The sequence below is a fragment of the Gigantopelta aegis genome, chromosome 6 (genome assembly GCF_016097555.1).
Source record: "Gigantopelta aegis isolate Gae_Host chromosome 6, Gae_host_genome, whole genome shotgun sequence".
Lineage (NCBI taxonomy): Eukaryota > Metazoa > Mollusca > Gastropoda > Neomphalida > Peltospiridae > Gigantopelta > Gigantopelta aegis.
Genome location: NC_054704.1, coordinates 72,632,172 through 72,647,489, shown reverse-complemented (window position 1 = coordinate 72,647,489; position 15,318 = coordinate 72,632,172). Strand labels below are relative to the sequence as shown.

Sequence of the window (15,318 nt, the reverse complement as noted above, 5' to 3'; positions counted from 1 at the left end):
CTAACAGGTCGACAATAAACTAAATTTGCGACAGTAAAACCACCGATATACGTCAGCAAATCGGAAAACACAGTAGGGTTATCCCCTAAATGACACCAAATTAGTGCTTGTGATAGTTTTGGAATGTTTTCGTGGAAATCATTGTTATATTAAAAAAACATTTTTGGATATACAAAAAAAGTTTTAGGGTCGGCAGGTTCAAATTAGGGTCGGTCGGGTAACCGGAAACAAACAATATTTTATGATACGCTTTTATTAGTATAGTCTCTACTTTTTGACCAGTCCAGCTTGGAAGAGCCTACTAGGAGCTGATGCTCCAGCTGGCATAGCTCTCCGAGTCATTGAGACATGCAAGCTACCTCACCACATCAAGGAATGGACCATGAGATAGAAATAGTTAAATGCAGATATTTCAACCTCATGGCTCCAGAAAGTGTCCCTTGGCATAATAAATAATATGCAGTAGGTTTTAGCCCAGTGAAAAAGCACTCGCCTAATGCACGGTCAGTCTAAGATTGATCTTTGTTATAGTGGCCAATTTAATAATTGGGCTATTTCATGTTCCAAACAGTTCACCACGACTGGTATATCAAAGACCATGGTATGTGTTATCATGTCTGTATGATGGTGTATATAAAAGATCCCTAGCTACTAATGGAAAAATGTACCAGGTTTCCTTTCTAAGACTATGAGTAAAAATTACCAAATGTTAGACATCCAATAGCTGGATGATTAATAAATCTATGTGCTCTAGTGGTTTCGTTATACAAAACAAACTACCTTTAACTTTAATAAATAATAATTATATGTACTATGTTTACCTCCAATGAATACAATTATCTTGAAGTATTTCATTCAATCCCTTCAACATCATAATAAAGTTTTACTGTATAGATAGATACATGTTCAAATATATATATATATATATATGTACATTCATACTTAAGGTAACTGGAATATTTGTATTTACATCAACTAATTACATACACACTCAAGTAAAGTCAATGCTCTAAATCTTGAAAATAATGTACGTATCATGTCCTCAGTGGGCCCATTCTTTGGTTTGTTTTCTCCCCCATCCCGACTAATACCCCATGACTGGTATGTCAAAGGAAGGAAGGAAAATTTATTTAACGATGCACTCAACACATTTTATTTACAGTTATATGGTGTCAGACCTATGGTTAAGGACCACACAGCTATTGACAGAAGAAACCAGCTGTCTCCACTTCATGGGCTACTCTTTTCGATTAGCAGCAAGGGATCTTTTATATGCACCATCCCACAGACAGGATAGTACATACCACAGCCTTTGATATACCAGTCGTGGTGCACTGGCTGGAACAAGAAATAGCCCAATGGGCCCACCGATGGGGATCGATCCCACACCGACCGCACATCAAGCAAGTACTGTACAACTGGGCTACATCCCGTCCCGATATGTCAAAGGATGCAATAAAGCAATAATGTCTTCTTCTAATTTTATGTTGTTTGGTTCATTAGTGTAGTCTGACTTCTTTTTCCTGTTAAGAATTTCATGAGCAGTGCTATAGAAATATAATTATGGAATACTCTGATGCAGACAATTTGATTTTTTAATTACAATATGTACTATTCAGATAATTTGATACACACAATTATAGATACCATTTCAGTGTTAAGATGATTTGATGAACGTGCAGCTAAACATGTGAAGGAATCAACTTGTCTTGAATTTCATTATTACAACAAACATGATTAGGATAGATGCAGGGCTATTCTATTTCTTTTTTACAGAAAGTAGAAAGTTACACGCTTGCCATTTTTGGAACCTCACGCAAGCTTTGTAGGCTAACAGTCAGGAACTAATCGAGACAATTTGACCCACTTCGCTGATTTCCGTATCGAGTACATTTGTGTTGGATATGGAAGCCATTATTTAATATAATTCCATTTTTTTATAACTACATGAACGATATAAATGAGTTACGATAGGCTATATCAGTCATTGTGGGTTATTACCTTGCAAATATGGACTGTTTCTAATTAATAGTAAATTAAATAGGCAAAGGAGTTCTGATCGGATTGGTACGTCTTCGAAGATGTCTATTAAACCAGTATTTTTCTATTTGTATAGCAACGAGAAATACCAATCATATATTAAAAGTTACATTTTTTATTTTCCTGGTATTATTAAACAGGTTTTTCTATCAGCTACATAAGGTTTTGTACATAGTGGCAATCCATATACAAAATTATTTTATATGCTTAGCTTAGCTTAGTAACTGGTTTAACATGTCCATATACCACTAGGGTTTCGAACATGCCTATCCCGAGTCCGGCCTCCGATAGGATCGGGGGCCTGACTCGGGACAGGGATAACCTAACAAATAGGGTCAATTTTGAAATTTTGAATATTAATGCTAAAAATATTTTTAAAAAGGGGAAAACTGGGGTTTTGGCTGCCCCCTTAAAAAAAAAATATATTAGCATTCCTTACCTATATAAATTATTAATATAATATAATTTCGGCGCAATTTTAATTTTTTTTTTTTTATATGTACTGTTTGTTATGTGTAACGTGCATTATTTTTGACACTCATATGATTGAAATTACATGCATTGTGTGAGCGTAATCGCACTTGCACACTTTATAAACAAAGGTCTGTAAAACGTAACTGAATTTAAATGCATCTTGGAATTGCAACTTTGAAGTGTTCACAATCAAAAAAAACAAAACAAAAGGGTGCATGTTTTCATCTGTGTATAACAATGTATTTTTAACATTAAAGTAACTTTTATATTGTTGGAGGCATTGTTATAATCCTTCTGTTTGTTATTTCATTTCTCCAAATTACAATCGGAAAGAATAACAGTGTATTAAAACAAATTCCTGTCACAACCTAATATTATATTCACTTTTTGACATAACAGCCTTGAATACATATACATGTTAAGGGTCTGCTGAACAACAAAATCCAGCACCATTTCCTAAAATAGTATTAATCCCAGACTGTCACACCTTACCGTAAGACAAGAAGAGAAGTAACAGGTTAGGTGATTAGTAATCGATTATTCATGGGGTTATAATTATAACTGATGTGTGTAGAAAGTGAAATATAAACCTGCTTTTCCTGCAGAACAAGCATCAATGCCGACTGAGCGATATCTCAGACTGGGCGGCCGAGAGGTTGCACCGTCATGACTCAATGGGTCCCTTCACAATGACAGCTCGCCCTCCGTACTCACTTACAGTGTCAACTCTGTAATCTTCCACCAGCAGACTGATGCATTCCAATCTGAAAGATTGAATGAATGAATGAATGAATGTATAATGACACCCCAGTTGAAAGATTAAATGAATGAATGAATGAATGAATGAATTAATTAATGAATGATTGTTTAACGACACCCCAGCTGAAAGATTGAAGAAAGAAAAAAATAGAAAAATCTGTCAATGTGTTTGTACGGTAGATGTGCGGTTATATACAGTATATATATATATATATATATATATATATATATGTATATGTAAGATATATCACATATATCACAGACATGCTGATAAATACCAGGGCTTGAAATAGGAAGTAAAATATGGCCTGCTGTTACTTTTTTTTTTAAAGTAATACATTTTGTTTAGAAAAAATATGGCCTGCTGGAAATAAGACAACATGGTATGAGGAGAATTTTTGGTTTAGTGTATGGAAAAAAAGATCCTTTAAGGTGTATTTTACAGCATTATGGAATTGAAATATAACAGAATAGAATAGAATAATGTTTAATGACACCCCAGCATGAAAAATCGGCTATTGGGTGTCAAACTATGGTAACTGCAAAACATTAAGTGTTGTTCAACATCAATATAAAAATTCAATAATTAAATTAAAACAGTGTAAAGAACTGCGTAAAAAATACAAATATCACAGACAGATAAAATTAAAATTTATAATAGAAGTCAGTATCACGTAACAATTGTAATAAAGTGTTCAGTATGGAATCGAAAGGATTAAAATATGTGTATAACAGATTCACAAGCTAAATAACAGATGACATAATTGTACATATACATCTGTCTCTTGAATAATGGCCTGTGATACTGTGGTAGTTTTAGTAGGTGAATTTCTAATTCACCTGCTACATAGGTGTACAAGATGGACCGCTTTTTGCTTTTCGCAGGTTGCTATTTCAAGCCCTACATTATTATGTGTATTAAGATTTATCCTATAACTTATCCATGATATCCATGTCATAAACCCATGTGATAATTTACTTTATTAACCCGGTTAATAATGGTATGCAAATTTGCAAGGTCTCTAGGTAATGTGTTGCTGTGGATGGGTCATTTGCTTACAAGCCAACAAGACCCGTGTACATGAGCGTAACGTTTTCAAAGATTAAGTTAAAACGTGTGACATCAAACTAATCTGTGCTAATTGTGATGACGTCATATTATCGATGGCAGCAACTTTAGTACTGTGATTTACTAAAAAAATAATTAAAATGTTATTTTAGAAGTGTTACAGGATAAAGCTACTCGTCTTTTTAATATGTAAAATATCAACCTCGTCTAGTTAATTGGTATTTGTCTCGGTAGAGCCTCGACAAATATCAATTAACATACGCTCATTTGATATTTCCCCATATTAAAAAATACTCGTGACGAATCCTCTATATATCATATATTACAGAGGTGCAAATATATTTTTAATGAACTTCACAGGTATTTTATAACACTTATAATACATTTTTGTAAGGGTACACATCACACAATACAACAGACAAGCTAATACATCACGTACATACACAGATGGGATAATACAATTTGTGAGATTCATGTACATTTTATCAGGTATTTAATGTGTCAAAGGTGATAATATGCCATGTAAGGTTCATCACATTTTCCACCATGGTGCTATAATAAGAAGAATGTGTGCATTGATGACTGGAGACAACAGGACAAGAACAAGGATGACACAACAGAAATGATCACCAGATGTGGCACAAGTGTACAAGTGTGTGTGTGTGGTGTCTGTGTGTGCGTGCACATGTGTGTGTGCATGTGTGCGCATGTTTGTGTGTGTTTAAATGTGTGTGTGTCGGTGTGTGTGTGTCAGTGTGTGTGTGTGTGCATGCACGTGTGTGTCAGTCAGAGTGTCTGTCTGTGTGTATGTGTGGATGTGCATGTGTGTATGTGTGCATGAATAAAAACTTTTAAAAAAAGTAACTTTTTTTTTTATATCAACAAAATCATGCATCAAGCATGTAATGGGTGGGTTTCGGGGGGGGGGGGTCGAAACCCCTCCCTACTCAAACAAATTTTCTTTTTTCCCCCAATGAAGCATGTCTCGACCCCGCCCTGTTAAAATTCCAGCTCATGCACCTGCTAATTTATTCATTTAAGTGCTGCAACACCTGAATCATTCTTTCTCTCCAACATACCGGTACTTGTTTGACACACATGCCTGCATGCTCATACATACACAATACATATTTAACTCTATTCTAGGTGTCATTGAGGACACCGACAGGTATGTGCATATAACAAGATAAAACAAAATTCCAAAAAGCTACACCTGACTATCAGCTCAGTGTTAAAAAGATTAAGCCACTTACAACAAAGCCTGAGAATCTCAAGGGGAATAAAACAAAATTCCAAAAAGCTACACCTGTCCATCAGCTCAGTGTTGAAAAGATTAAGCCACTTACAACAAAGCCTGAGAATCTCAAGGGGGATAAAGCTGTTTCAAAGTGCCTCCACTTTCTGAAATGGAAACTTCAACACACACACACACACGCATACACACACACAGACACACACAAACACACAGTCTTGGGGGACTAGTAGCAAAGAAAGATTCCTATATAGTCCACAAGAAAATGGAGGAAATTTGGGAGTGTTTTTTCTTTTAAGAATACTTCTCCTGACCTCAACACAAAATGCATATTTCCCTAGGGATATTAGCCTAGTCCGAACATCCAAAGAACCAATGGGATGGCTTCAAAATCTTCCAATGAGTCCTCCTTCCTGTTCCAGTCATGTGACTGTAACTTCCTTTTTTCTCCTTTCTAGGGGAATATACATTTTGTTTGAGGTTAGGTTAAGTAGAAAAGAAAATGACTAGTTCTTCTACTATTGGGACATTGTGAGAAAATTAAATCTATGTGGTAGAGCTGGGCAGTATTGAGATTTCAGGTTCAGTATCGGTATCGGTATTTTGGGGTTGATTAATCCAATACCCATACCGATACCGATATCGAGCGATATTTTCAGTATGCATGCCAGAGTAGTCTCACCTGGTAATTTCATGTAAATAAAATTAAATTCCATACACAAGGCCCTTATTTCTCTCTTCTTTTCAGCTATTTTGTAGTCATCAGATATATTGTTTGTGCTTTACTAAATGGCAGATAACATTTCGGTATTGACATGATATCGATACCAAACGGTATATACAGTATACCACCCAGCTCTATTATGTGGGTTCTGGCAAGAAATCAGTGAGGTAATTTGGGGACAGGATATAAATCAGTGAGGTAATTTGGGGACAGGATATTACTCAGTGAGGTAATTTGGGGACAGGATATAACTCAGTGAGGTAATTTGGGAACAGGATATAACTCAGTGAGGTAATTTGGGAACAGGATATAACTCAGTGAGGTAATTTGGGAACAGGATATAACTCAGTGAGGTAATTTGGGTACAGGATATAACTCAGTGAGGTAATTTGGGAACAGGATATAACTCAGTGAGGTAATTTGGGAACAGGATATAACTCAGTGAGGTAATTTGGGTACAGGATATAACTCAGTGGTACCACGCACAACTTAGGTGTTACATGTCATTCTTTTTTGACTGGTGTGTCTTGGGTCCAAGTCTAGTAGTAACCATTATACATATCACCAAGAGCACAATGAAAGGAAAACAAATCCTGAAAAAACAGTCTTGGCTAAAGTTTGTTCAAGTTTGTTTTGTTTAATGACACAACTAGAGCACACATTGATTTAATAATCATCGGTTATTGGATGTCAAACATTAGGTAATTTTTTGACATATAGTTTTAAAGAGGAAACCAACTACATTTTTCCATTAGTAGCAAGGGATATTTTATATGTACCATCCCAAAAACAGGATAGCACATATCACAGCCTTTGATATACCAGTTGTGGTGCACCAGCTAGAGTGAGAAATAGCAGTCTTGGCTATACCATGGTAATATACTGGGAGACATAAAATGCAGCTAAAATCTTAATTATAATACTGATTAGATTAAAAAGCATGAAGAAGTATCGATTTTTTGTACACCCTAATTAATATTTTGGGAAAAGGACAGAAATGTTTGTTTATGCATGGTAATGACACCTCAAAACAAGCAGTCACACAACATGTCGACAAAACCTTGCTGATCGATAGCCGGTAATAGAAACCAATTACTGGCTAAAAACAAGAGGCCTGTTATCATCAGTTCTCACAATGAATATCATTAAGAGATCACTGTATTTTCTAATCAGATTCCTTTATCTACAGACAATCATGTATAAGATCAGTATAATGTAGCTATAGAGAAACATGTGCGAGATCAGTATAATGTCTGTATATATATATATATATATATATATATACACATATATATATACATACATACATACATACATACATACATACATACATACATACATACATACATATATATATACCTGTAACTATAGAGAAACATGTACGAGATAAGTATAATGTCAGTCTATATACCTGTAGCTATAAAGAAACATGTACGGGATCAATATAATATCTATATATATATATATATATATATAGCTGTAGCTATAGAGAAACATGTACGAGATCAATATAATGTCTATATATATATATATATATATACCTGTAGCTATAGAGAAACATGTACGAGATCAGTATAATGTCTGTATATATATATATATATACCTGTAGCTATAGAGAAACATGTGCGAGATCAGTATAATGTCTATATATATATATATATATATATATATATATATATATATATATATATATATACCTGTAGCTATAGATAAACATGTATTAGATCAGTATGTCTGTATATATATATATACCTGTAGCTATAGAGAAACATGTGCGAGATCAGTATAATGTCTGTATATATAACTGTAGCTATAAAGAAACATGTACGAGATCAGTATAATGTCTGTATGTATATATATATATATATATATATATATATATATATATATATATATATATATATATATATATATATATATACCTGTAGCTGTAGAGAAACATGTACGAGATCAGTATAATGTCTATATATATATATATACAGGGGTTCTAGAATATTTTTAAAATTCACTTGCCATAGGGCCAGTGGATTTGAAAATTCACTGGCCATAGTGAAAAATTCACTTGCCCAATTTTAACTGTTGATAAAACAAAACAAAAAAACAACAGTAAATTAAAATAATTAACTTTTTAATGTCCTTTTTTCATACTGAGATCATGTTTAATCAATTTGTCAATTTACACAAAAGATAGGCTCATTGGGCATGCTTTATGATTTGTTTAGAAAAATATGCAAATAATTTTCATCAGTTTAGAATAAAGTTACTGTACCTATTAAAATTTTAAAATAATTGTTTCCACTAAAACCACCTAAGTTATAAAAAATAATCCATATTACCGAGATTACTGAGATCACATGTACGAGATCAGTATAATATCTGTATATATACATGCACATGTAGCTATAAAGAAACATGTGCAAGATCAGTATAATGTCTGTATATATATATATACCTGTAGCTATAAAGAAACATGTATGAGATCAGTATAATGTCTGTATATATATATATACCTGTAGCTATAGAGAAACATGTACGAGATCAGTATAATATATGTATATATAACTGTAGCTATAAAGAAACATGTACGAGATCAGTATAATGTCAGTCTATATACCTGTAGCTATAAAGAAACATGTACAAGATCAGTATAATGTCAGTCTATGTACCTGTAGTTATAGAGAAACATGTACGAGATTAGTATAATGTCAGTCTATATACCTGTAGCTATAGAGAAACATGTATGAGATCAGTATAATGTCTGTATATATACCTGTAGCTATAGAGAAACATGTACGAGATCAGTATAATGTCTGTATATATACCTGTAGCTATAGAGAAACATGTACGAGATCAGTATAATGTCAGTCTATATACCTGTAGCTATAGAGAAACATGTACGAGATCAGTATAATGTATGTATATATACCTGTAGCTATAGAGAAACATGTACGAGATCAGTATGTCTGTATATATACCTGTTGCTATAAAGAAACATGTACGAGATCAGTATAATGTCTGTATATACACCAGTAGCTATAGAGAAACGTGTGAGATCAGTATAATGTCTGTATATATAACTGTAGCTATAGAGAAACACATACGAAATCAGTATAATGTCAGTCTATATACCTGTAGCTATAGAGAAACATGTATGAGATCAGTATAATGTCTGTATATATACCTGTAGCTATAGAGAAACATGTGAGATCAGTATAATGTCTGTATATATACCTGTAGCTATAGAGAAACATGTATGAGATCAGTATAATGTCAGTCTATATACCTGTAGCTATAGAGAAACATGTGAGATCAGTATAATGTCTGTATATATACCTGTAGCTATAGAGAAACATGTGAGATCAGTATAATGTCTGTATATATACCTGTAGCTATAGAGAAACATGTGAGATCAGTATAATGTCTGTATATATACCTGTAGCTATAGAGAAACATGTATGAGATCAGTATAATGTCTGTATATATACCTGTAGCTATAGAGAAACATGTGAGATCAGTATAATGTCTGTATATATAACTGTAGCTATAGAGAAACAGCTACAGAAACATGTGCGACATCAGTATGTCTGTATATATACCTGTAGCTATAGAGAAACATGTGCGAGATCAGTATAATGTCTGTATATATAACTATAGCTATAGAGAAACATGTACAAGATCAGTATAATATCTGTATATATAACTGTAGCTACAGAGAAACATGTGCGAGATCAGTATAATGTCAGTCTATATACCTGTAGCTATAAAGAAACATGTACGAGATCAGTATAATGTCAGTCTATATACCTGTAGCTATAAAGAAACATGCAGTATAATGTTTGTATACATGTATATACCTGTAGCTATAAAGAAACATGTACAAGATCAATATAATGTCTGTATATATACCTGTAGCTATAGAGAAACATGTGTGAGATACTTTAAGTAATGAAATTAAAGTGAGCAAGTTAAAAAAAAAGTTAAAAAAAATTGTAACACAATAATTACTTGATGCATTATATTTTTTTAACTGATAACATTATCAAGAAATTAAACATTTAAATAAAATAAAACAAAGAACAATAGTCTTGTGCTTTGTTAAAATGAAGGCACTGGAAAAAGAAAGTAATGTAAGGTACAAAAGAAAAAAAGAGAAAAAAAAGCTGCATTCTGATCTACGTGTAGTTAAATGAATACTCCACAAGTCGCTGCTGCTGTTTTCATTTCCGTAATGCTCAGAGTACGATGTGGAGGAATTTACTACAAACTAAAAAAAACATGACTACATGTAGCTTCAACTGGTTTGTCTGTTTAAAAAAACATGAGCAACTTTTTTTGTTTAATCGATACGAGATGATTGAAACTAAAGTTAAGTTTGTAAAAACAATTCAAAATGTTTTATTTCATGTGTGAATTTTAAAGATGCACAGACCAAATACAATAACAAAAACTTGCATTTTAGTGTGTACCTGTCCCAACAGTATCACAGGGATTTATACAGGATTGTTTGCCATAGTCCCATGTTTGATGGGACTGGGAACATTAGTATGAGTAAATCATATTCGAGATATGCTTTTAGGCCACTGAATGATATTTAACACTACTGGTAAATTAATTTATTATATAATATTTAGTGAAATAATTTAATATATCAGTGAAATAAAAGTGTTATCAGTCACTCAGTGACGATAACACATTTTAGAGTAAAAATTTCACTATTTCACTCTAAAATGTGCTATCATCACTGTAGAAAGTGTTATTTTCACTGCAAGAAAGCCGGAACTATTTTGCTGCTGGCATTTTGAAAATAAAGTAAACTGCCAAAAGTTATGTAATAAATAGAAAATTTCATGTTTTTTGTCAAATATGATTTATATTTCATCTCGTGAAGTTTGCAATCATATCACACTCGTCGCGCTTGCGCAATTATTGAGATATGATTGCAAACTTCACTCGAGATATAAATCATATTTGACAAAAAACATGAAATATCCTCTATTTATTATACCAGACATAATTAAATATATATACTAGGAATTATTAACACAGAAATTAGGAATTTTCAGCACAGAAATTAGGAATTTTCAGTGCCACCTTTTGGGAAGGGGCCTTTGTTTGGACCTGTAGAATGCCTCGATAAATCCCTGTATCATGATAGTTGACACATTATTTTCCTGATTTTCTACATTGATCATTGTAATTTCTATATCTATATATATATCTGTAACTACAGAGGAACATATGGGACATATTAGGCCAAACAAAATAAATTTCTGGTCTGGTCAGCGAGCGAGTCAATTTTGACCCTCGCACATCAACATTTTGGGGGTTTTAATTTCTCTCATTATGACGTCAATTTTTGTCGGGGTTTTCTTGCTAAGACCTAAAAAACCACATTTGGAGCCAAAATGCCATCATGCCTTAACTAGGACATGCATTCCGATTTCAATTTAAATATGCCCCTTATTTTGGTATGAAATATAACCACCTTTTCTGTGCATTCCATGCTTTAAAAAAAAAATTAAAAAAAGAAGAAGCTTTGGTCTGCATGATCAGATATATATATATTTTTTTTTTTGGGGGGGGGGGGGGGGGGGGGGTGGGGGGGCCCTTAGTATAAACTTTGTACATATACAAAGGAACATGTACCCATATCTTTAATACAGTACTCCGTTACATTTTGTGTAACAGTAATTGATTATGACAGGTTTGGCTATTTAACCAAACAGCAACAATATTCAGTGTCCTGCATGCATTGTGATCATATTTAACCAGACAGTAATAATATCCATTGCTCTCTATTGTGATCATTTTACCAATACAGCTGGCCTTGAATTGTCAAAACTAATAGCTTGAAACAGTTTTACAACCTAACAGGCCACAGTTGTATTACTTCTAATATATCAGTTATTAACAATAATGTGCTCAGGCAGAGTTAAAACTATATTGTAACATTAATCAATACTAATTTTGTCAAAATTTTACGTGCATGTATTTTATGTTTTAATTGTCAAGAAACATTAGTATAAATACAGTGAAACCTCTCAAGACCGGACTCTCTGTAAACCGGAATTCCCTCAAAAACCGACGTTTTCAAGAGTCCCTTTTTAAAAACCAGGACAGAACTTAACCTCTCTAAACCAGATCTCTCTTAAAACCGGACATTTGTCTTGGTCCCAAGGGTGTCTGCGTTAGAGGGGTTTCACTGTGCCATCAAAATGTTACACTATACATTAAAATGTGATACAGTATATATTAAATGTTATACAGTATATATTTAAATGTTACAGTATATATTAAAATGCTATACAGAATATATTAAAGTGTGATACAGTATGCATTAAAATGTTGTACAGTATATATTAAAATGTTGTACAGTATATATTAAAATGTGAGATGTACAGTATATATTAAAATGTAATATAGTACATATTAAAATGTTGTACAGTATATATTAAAATGTGATACAGTATATATTAAAATGTGATACAGTATACATGTATATTAAAATGTGATATGTACAGTATATATTAAAATGTGATATGTACAGTATATATCAAAATGTTATACAGTATATATCAAAATGTTATACAGTATATATCAAAATGCTATACAGTACATGTATATATCAAAATGTTATACAGTATATATCAAAATGCTATACAGTATATATTAAAATGTTATGCAGTATATATCTAAATGTTATACAGTATATATTAAAACAGTATTCTATGTATACATGTAACTCATCAGTGTTTCTGCCACAAAGTAATTTTTTGGTTATGGTGCTATGGAACTGAATGCAACCACAGTCAACAGAGGGTATGGGGGAGCCTCCCCAAGAAACAAAATGTGTTAAGTTTAAGGTTAGGATTAAGAAAATCATATACTAATGATAAGAGTAATTAGTTTTGTCCAAAGGTTCACTTAAAAACAAAGCTGCAAAAACATTTGGGTATGGCGCCATACCCGTTTTACCCTCTGGCAGAAACCCTACTTATCTATATGTAATTATGCAGAAATATTTATAAGTTGTATTAATTCACTTTTAAAGGGATTGTCCCAAGTTTGCAGCAATAAATTCACATTAATGTATGTTTCCTAGGCAAAATAACACATTATAATAAAGCAAAATGTATATGACAATAGCTCAGAAATTAAGTTTCAAGTATTAAATCTGTCCCATCGTGATATACAGCAACTCGGTTAAGATCCTCTGAGTGCGAAACCAAGTATGATCATGCTACCTTCAATAAAACAATAAATAACTCCGGACAATGGTATGCAAATACTACATTTTATAATCAAACACACATAACAATCCCATAGGAGAAAAGAAGGAAGGAAATGTTTTATTTAATGACACACTCAAAACCATTTTATTTACGGTTATATGGTGTCAGACATTGGTTAAAGGCATACTGTCACGGATTTAAGGACCGTATTTCTCTAAAAATGGATAATAAATAAAAATTACATTAATTGTTGGAAACCAAATCTAGCTATCGCATCACCTTAAATGAACCATGATGGAGTGAAATCCATGTCAACCCTCTCGGCAATTTTAGTTTTCGAATTATGGACCATTGCCATAATTCAATTATCTTTACAAAATATCATTAATAAATGGAGTATGGTAGTTATGAAGATGGTTGAATAAAGTACATTTAAGAACAAATCAAATAATTTTTGTTACGGTAATACTTTGTTAGACCATTAAATAGGTCAGTGGTCTGCGACAATATGCCTTTAAGGATCTCACAGATATTGAGAGAGGAAACCCACTGTCGCCATTTCATGGGCTACACTTTTCGATTAGCAGCAAGCATTCTTTTATATGCACCATCCCATAGACAGGATAGCACATACCACAGCCTTTGATATACCAGCCGTGGTGCACTGGCGGGAATGAGAAATAGCCCAATGGGCCCACCGACAGGGATCGATCCCAACTCATGGGCAAATACTTTTAAATTTCAGGTAGTGTAATTTTTAGAGGTAACCAATTATTTATTTATTTGAATTATAACTGTGTAACTGGTTAAAAAAACGTAATCGTAACACATACTAAATAATGCTGTACTGTCTTTCATTGATGCATTTTAAACAAACTGATTTGCAAATAATATATTTGTTAAGTCTAGAATCTTTTTGGACTAGTTTACAACTGTTAATTTTAAAATGTAGCCATTCACCATGTAGCTGATTGAGATATTAAAAATATTAAAATGACCAAAAAACACAACATGTTGAAAGTTGAATACACAGACATTGATGTATATTTAACATATAATTCTAGTAATTAAAATTGCTCTGTTAGTTGAAAACATACGTTACAATGTCAGAAAATTAACAGATTAAATATGAAATGGCAAACAAAACTAGAATTTTTTTTATATTAATTATTTAGTAACCGTCAAGTCTAGCCATTACAACAGAAATAGCTATTAAAACAGAAATTCCTACACTCAAATTGCAAGCTGTTTACTATCAGCAGACAGATGTTAGTGATGTCATAACGTATTACATTATCCGCCTGTCTGTCTGGAATTGATATTCCTTCATATTCTTCTTCCTTCCTTCCGTGCACGCGAGACCAAACATTTTGGCTTTCGCCAACACAAAGGGTCCGAAGACGCTTTCATTTGGTCAGGCAAATAATGTCTGGCCGGAATGCTTTGTTCATATTGATTGCTCTTGTTACTCATCACAAAGATCATGGATTATCCCCCTTTCTAATATAATCAATGTCCTGAAGAAAAGTCAGAAATGTGCTCCCCAATCTTGTAAGAATGGAAACAGGCTTCTTATCTAAAAGCAATCAGTCATACATTGGGAAGGATGGAAGGAAGGAAATGTTTTATTTAATGACACACTCAACACATTTTATTTACAGTTATATGGCGTCGGACATATGGTTAAGGACCACACAGACATTGAGAGAGGAAACCTGCTGTCGCCACTTCATGAGCTACTCTTTTCGATTAGCAGCAAAGGGTCTTT

At 33.0% G+C, this 15,318-nt stretch overlaps 1 protein-coding gene across 2 annotated transcripts in view; it reads right to left on the bottom strand.

The window, feature by feature from the left end:
* The window catches only part of LOC121374068 (beta-1,4-mannosyltransferase egh-like), a 103,324-nt gene that overhangs the window by 29,199 nt on the left and 58,807 nt on the right, over positions 1-15,318 (bottom strand). For both annotated transcript variants that reach the window (XM_041500964.1, XM_041500965.1), the window contains exon 3: positions 3,105-3,278. The gene's annotated coding sequence lies outside the window, so the exon portion shown is untranslated. The remainder of the gene's footprint in view (positions 1-3,104; positions 3,279-15,318) is intronic.